Here is a 7,817-nt window from a genome sequence, read left to right on the forward strand (position 1 = left end):
ACTGTTTCCTTCACAGAGCACGAGAGAGACGGAGGGAGGGAAAGCAGGCATGATGGAGCCAACAATTATCTGGTGCTCGCATATTCTTTTTCTCCTTGTGAAATTGAGGACAGGAGGGGCTGCTCTTCAGAGTCTGGGCTCTCTACTGGGAAAAGATGTCTCGTGTATGACGGAGAAGAGAGATTGTGGGCATTTTTTGGAAAGATTTTTAGTCCCCAAAACAACAGCAGCCACAGTAACATTCTACTTCCTGTGACCTATAATGGTTCTGGTCTATAAGATCTATTCTGCTCAGTGTGTGAATAATAAAATGACTCAGTCAACTTTTTTGTTTCTATAGGTGCTTTTTATGCTGCAATTATTTGTTTTGGCATCCCGAGCACAGTTATCTTCAAAACTTGATTTTTTTGTTATGTACTTTAAGTGTTAGGGTGCTTTCACATCTGTAGTTCGGTTCATTTGGTCCAGACCAAGGGCGAAAAATTATAATTTGTATCATTTCCAGGGGTTTTGGTTCCTTTTCACAGCACACTGATTGCTCTGGTCCGAATCAGATGATGAGTTGATGAAACAATCCAAAATGCAGTCACGTGACAACATCCACATCACTCATTGGCCAGAGGGAAAGTCCGGCAGACAGCTTTTTACTATGGAGAGACGGCTCCGTGGGCTGATTGTATTCCTGGTCAGAGTGTATTATATAGTTTGTCTACACCACTTTAGGCAAACAATAACATTTGAGAATGAAGCGAGGATGCAGCTTGAAAATAATGTTAATATTTGAAATAACTCCACGTTTGTCCGCGAGCTGCCATGCTAGTGCAAACTGTCAACAAACATTAGTCCTCATCCCATAATGCACAGCTCAGCTGACCACGGCAGCCGGTTTAGTCCAAAAACGCTCAGTTCTTTGGCAGTTGGGTCTGTTCGAGGTCGGATCACGTTCTCACCACAAACGAACCGCTCCAGAGTTCGCTTGAAAGCATACCGAGACCACCTCTTCGAGGAGCTCTCGGTACGCTTGTTTGGTCCGCTTTTGATGCGTACCCGAGTGCGATTGCTGCTTTCACACCTGCCCAAATGAACCGCAACAAGGGGGAAAACGAACTCTAGTGCGATGCAACCGAACTAAAAGAGGCAGGTGTGAAAGCACCCTTAGATACCGCATTTTTGGTGATACCGTTTGGTACTACTTATCCTAACAGAAACCACTTGAGCATTGTACAGTTGTATTGTAACTCTCTCAGACGATCAGAATGTTAGTTTATTTGTCTGATTGGCTACTGTAATAAAGTTTGGAAATGTTATTGGAATGTGTAACAAAAGTTAAAGGTTCAGGGAAGGAGGAAGCAGGAACCCGCGAATGTTCAACATAACTTTAATAATAAAATAAACAAACAACAAAACAAAAGTAAAGCGGCAGCCCCACACGGATGACTTCCGCATAGACTAAGGCCTTGTCCACACTAATACGTTTTCGTTAGAAAAGGCATCTTGTTCTCTTCGTTTTGGCCTTCCATCCACACTGAGACAGCATTTTAATTAATGAAACGCTCTCCAAAGTGGATACAATTGAAAATGTCATTTTCGTATTCTAGTATGGACTGTGAAAACGCTAGTGTGGAAGGAGTGCGTTTTTAAACAAAAACGCTGTTTTCAAATATATCTGGATTAATGTAGGCGTAGCCTAAAACAAAACACCAACGAAAAAGTCCAGGCCTGGTCTTCTTTCGTCCTTCACTGTCGTCACTCCTCCTTTTATCCTTCCCGAGTTCCTCCGTGGGACTCAAGGCCTGTGTGTCGCACAGAGGTGACTCGCTCCTTTACCACTTCATATTTTTGTGGACACTGATAAAAAAAAGTCAGGATTTTTTAATGAATAGAATGTTGAAATAAACCGCATTAATTTGAAATAAAAAAAATTGTAACAATGTAAAAGTCTGTTCTGTCACGTTTTATCAATTTAATGTGCCCTTGCTAAATAAAAGGATCAATTTCTTTAAAAAGTATTAATAAACGTTTGAAAGGTAGTTTATAACAAGTGTATGTATTATGACACCCTACATCTTTTGTTTTGACTCAAAGTTTTATTGGGGGAGCCGGAACACCCCAGTCCGAAAACAAACCTGTTGTGTTTGATAATCATGTAATCGTACACCATGAGGACACGGACATGTTTGCTTGATTATGGTGGTGGTAATGATGATAATCATTGATTGCTGGATCTGTTTTCTGTAATAACCAACCTCCCGCGACTTGACTTTTTTTTTGTCAAAACACAAAGTCGTTCTGTAGTTAAAAATGACCCACTGTCAATTTCTCGGAAGACCAGTAATTGCTTCCTGACCGAAATAAAAACGGGCATCTAATATGACTGCAGCATCAGATAGTGTGTTATGATTAACTGCGGGGATTTATCTCTCTTTTGAGACCACTGCTTAAAATGCACAAAATGGCTTTGCATGATTCTAAAAATACTGAAGTGAACTGATTACATGTTTAGCCACTGATAATTTACGGCAGTAGCTATGAATAGAGACCTGTAAAACTCAGGAACTGGCCTCGGATTTACTCTCGCTGTAATTGTATGTGGACTCACACCAAGATTCAAACCAACAAAAGAAAAATAGACAACTACTGAAAAAAATAACTCGGTGTCTTGGGCTTGTCAGTTTTTTGTTTGTTTTTGGACTTGGAACATGCGATTCACTTGACTAATGCTTACAAGCGTTCATAGAACTTAGTTTCTGTGCTAATATATATCTGATATATATGTGCCAGTGTAGAGAATATGGAAGTAAAAAAGTTACGGTGATTTCTTCAGATTCCTTCTTTACTAAAAACGTATATTTAAATTTATAATTAATTTTATAACATAATTATGTTTTTGCCAATATACCATCCAATACTGATCCTAGCAGAAACCGCTCAAGCAACGAACTGTTGCTACAGTAAAAGTGCGGTCACATTCACAACATCCAGTCATTTTAGGAATCAGACATTTCACATGAGGGCGAAAGATTTCCTCACATAGACTTCGCAACAATTTTGCCAAAATTTCACTGTAAATGCACTGTAAACTCTCTCAGATGAGCATCATTTTGTTAAATTGTCCTATTTGGACTGAGACATTGTTAGAAATGTCTATTGAAACATTCGTCATGTAATTTATTGGATTAAAAAAGAACAGTACTTTTTAAAACCCCGTTCACCTCAAGTACGATAACTATAACGATAAAGATAAAAGAAATATAAAAGAATAAGCTATGGAAGCTTGTTTCGACACAGAATAAAACATGTAAAAAAATAATTGTGACTTTTTTTCTCAGAATTGCAACTTTTATATCTCGCAGTTTTGACTTGTGAATTGTGAGTTAAAAAGTCAGAATTGTGAGATAAAAGTCGCAATAATTTTTTATTCTGTGGCGGAGTTCACACCAAAACTATAACAATAACAGCACAGAGAAGCAATATTGTTGAACGAATTTGTTTCCAGCTGATGAACGATAAAAACATTGACAGCCAATCAGAATCCTTCCTGCTTTAAAGAGTTCGAGCCTTTTAACAGACCACAAAACCGCAGTGCACTTATAATAAACAGTACGATGTCGTCTGCTGGTGTGGACACATCGTCATCGTTATAGTTATCTTTACAATTATCATTCTTGGTGTGAACGGGCTTTATTATTACCTATAATTCTAAGATACCTATAACTCTAGATTCACCAATCAAAGAAGTAACAGTTATCATGGAAACAGTTTATTTTATTTGATAGCTTTGGAACAATTTGAAATTTAGGTTAACTATGTGAAATCTCATTCTCCATATTGCATATCAACAGCTTCCTGTTACGTTAATGACACATTTTGAATGTAAACTCCATGAGATTTCACAGATTCTGCACAAAAAATATATATCTTTTGTGTTCCAACTTAAAAATAACAGCACACAAGTTTGGAACCATGTGAACGGGACAGTTCGCCCCCAAAATTTTATTTTTGTCCTCGTTTACCTTCATGTTGTTCCAAACCTGCATGGCTTTCTTCTGTGGAGCAAACAAGAAGATATTTAGAGAAATATATCAGTGTTTTGTTTAGTTCTTTTGTCCATAAAATGGAAAACCAACCAACCAACCTTCTTCAAAACATCTTTTTTTGTGTGTTCAACAGAAGAAAGTAATACAGGATTGGAACGGCATGAAGGTGAGTAAATAATGACAGAGTTTTCATTTTTGGGTGTATTATCCCTTTAAGAAAGTATATAGGGTCAGTTTAGATGTCATAGATTTGAAAATTTGGGGTTTGTTTGGATCCATCATGGTTTGTCAAGTCACGACATGCAGAATCATCCCCACCTCCTCAGAAGTGGCATACAATCTCTCAAAGAGAACAAGAGAGCTGTATATCAGTCCTTGTGAACAGTCCCAGACCCCCAAGTGAAATACGGCCCTTCCGCTTAGCTTGGTTAAGTTAAGTGTGTGGAGAAATGCGAGGGACTCTTAGTAATTTGCCTTTAAAGAGATTTTGCGCTGCTATTCACTGCTTCGGGCTAATCTCTCTTTGTGATACGTAACAATGCGGTGCCAAATGAGGAGGAAATGTCAGGTTATGTTTCAGAGCCGGCCTCCTTCCCACCCTCCATCTGCAGTAATGGCCTCGGCTCATTGGAACATATGTTGCCTGTTGCACACACCATCTGTTCACCTCGACTGATGAAGTGATCCTGTTGCCACGGCGATCAGGCCATTCAGTGAACGGACCCTGGAAAGAGTTTCCTTTTCCCCCTCTTCATGTGTGTGTGTGTGCAGAGGAACGCGTCTCATACAAGGTCATGTAAAGGTTTGTTGTTGTTGACCTGTGTGTTTTGCGCCGATGGAACTGACCCCTCTTGAGTCGTGACGACTGCGAACAGCACTTGAGGCAACCAAACAAACATCCGCATCAAATGTTTAGATTTTGCAACAGTCGTTTTTTATTTTGCAATTTTTACTGTTTAAAATGATTTTGTTCCTTGTGCGATGCTGCGCTGATGTCATGTAGGAATTTTGAGATGTACTGGGAGAAGTTTATATCCTCAGACTACATTTCTTTATTAATATTATTATTACCACAGTAAAAGACTTATGGGAACACTTTAAAAATCATTATTTACTCACCCTCACGTCATTCCAACCCTCTGTTACGTATTTTCTTCTAATAAAGAAGAATGCTTCAACTGTTTTTGTCCGTCTATTGAAAGTCATAACATTGACCCCCTTGATCTCATTGTTTTGAAAAAAACATTGAGACATTTTTTCAAAAAAACTTCTTTTGTGTCTTATGAGTTGACATGAGTTTGGAACAACATGAGTGTGAGTAACTATACATTTCACCTCAATATTTTATTTTCTGGTAAAAATATTGGAGAACAAAGAAAGTGTGCCAATACACTGTAAAAAAAATGATCAAAAAGTCATGGCAGCATGTGTGCTGTTTGCTAGATTCAACTCGTAATTTTTTTTAAAGTCAGTTTTATATAATTAAAGTTGAAATTACTTGTACAGCCAATTTGATTGTAATTTAAAAATGTAGGCAGCAACTAAATTTTTTAAGTTGAAAATGGGTGAAAATATTTTACAGTGTAAATATAATAATTATATGAATGTTGAGATGAAACGGTACTTCGTTTGCAAATGTTGAGTTAAAGTCAAAACTATTTTTTTTTATTTTTTAAGTTTTTCATTTAATCATCCCATGTGTTCAAGAGAACAATATCTTCACTTCCTTGGAAGTTGCTGCAAAATATCTGTAATAAAAATGTAAGTTGCTGTAATCTGGGAAGCCACTTGCAGCATAAATGACTTGCGTCTCAGAGCGGCAGATGAAATGCAGTAACCGCATCATGTTCTCTTGCGTTCGGATGTTGGTGTTTGGGAACATAATCGTGTGAGACGCTTCTGGGAGAGAATCAAAGCAAATCATTTTGATGACAGACTTTGGCTCAGACATTTCAGAACAACCAATCCAACATTTGAGATGCTGTGGTTGGTCCATTGATTAGTCCAGTTATCCAATCACATCCACCATTGAAGCAAAGTCTCGTGAGTTTTTGTTGCACATCGAGGGATTTATTCGGTAAATGTGTTTCCAACATAGTTTATGCGCATGTCTTCTTACTGGATAAAAACTTTATCCGACTCTATTGAGCGCATTCGTTTTGAGCTTAGTTTTAGAATTTATGCGCATCTTGCCATTTTCATCCAGCGTCTTTTTATGCAATATCCCATAATGCACATAAAAATAGGTGGATGGAAACATGGCTAACGACAGAGTGGGACAAAAAAAAAAGTTTGAACAGACTTATTTTGTTGACTTACAAATTAGGGCGGGGCAATAGAGCTAAATATTCTCAATATTCCCTCTCTCTCCTCTCTCTTTCTCTCCCTCTATACTGGTTGAAACTATCTTCACATCCTGATAGCAATCAATGATAGAATTTGTCTAAATTTTAACTCTTTAACTAACTACCTTTAACTCTTGAGGCTGCTGCCATTTTGGTTGTTACATGACAATCAAGTGATGAAAAGTAAAAACTTTTATAAAATTGCGAGTTTCAGTTTGTCCAACAAGCATTAATGGTTTTTGCTTGCTGAAACCCGTAATTTCTCATAAGTAAATAATCTTGTTGAGCACTAAAACAATTATAAATGGATGTTGCAAAATCAAAACATTTGATGTTTGTATACAAGTTTGACGCACACATGAACATTTTCTTACTAGTCTTAAATTCAGAATTCCAAGCAAACAAATAAAAAGCTATTAGCACACAGCTCTCTGGAAGACTTGACTCTGATTGGTTAATTGCAGCATTCTGCAATCTATTTTATTTATTTATTTATTTAATATTATTTGTTTAAAAAAGTGATTTTATTCCAATCAAAAGAATCATGATTTCGACAAAATAGACGGTTGAATGCAAAATACAGTAAAAATCTACTTACAATTAATTACAGCATACTTTTCAGGAATATAATATAACTTAATATAAGAAAGAATCATTTTTCATTATACAATCCAATTTGAAAAATAAATAATAATTAACAAAATTTACCTTCATATATTTACAAAACATTTTAATAAATGAAAAGGGAATTGCAACGGGCGTACTGATTCACAAAAATCAATCAAACTCTTAAAGGGATAGTGCACCCAAAAATGAAGATTTTGTCATCATTTACTCACCCTCATGTTGTTTCAAACCTGTATGAGTTTCTTTATTCTGAGAATATTTATAACCAAACAGTTGATATAGACCCCATTGGCTTCCATAGTATTTTTGTCCTACTGTCAACTTTTTGGTTACCAACATTCTTTAAAAGATCTTCTTTTGTGTTCAACAGATGAAAGAAACTCATACAGGGTTGGAGCAACTTTGAAGGCAAGTAAATGACAAAATGTTCATTTTTGGGTGATATTTAATGTCAAATTAAAGTAAATAATGACCGTTTTCTGCTATAAATTGTAAATCTTAACATTTTCATGCATGCAACCAATTTCCTACATAACTGAGTTACTTTTGTCACAACAAGCCGTGCTCAGTTTCCTCCCACATAATAATTTCACCTCACACCAATGTTTCGTGTCTATTTATTTGCTAAATAACATTGGCTTTATTTTAGGGATAATGATCGGCTGACTGCGCAACGATCCTGCCAACAGTCATAACAGTCCTCCAAGAAGTTCTCGTTCATCAGAGCGTCGTTCAGCATCTGTGGTGTAACTGCTTGAATTTTATGACCTCACTTTGCACTCCCAGGTGCATAGACCAACGGCCTACC

Source organism: Siphateles boraxobius, unplaced genomic scaffold, assembly GCF_051911475.1.
Source record: "Siphateles boraxobius isolate OS27281-9 unplaced genomic scaffold, OSU_SipBor_1 104, whole genome shotgun sequence".
NCBI lineage: Eukaryota > Metazoa > Chordata > Actinopteri > Cypriniformes > Leuciscidae > Siphateles > Siphateles boraxobius.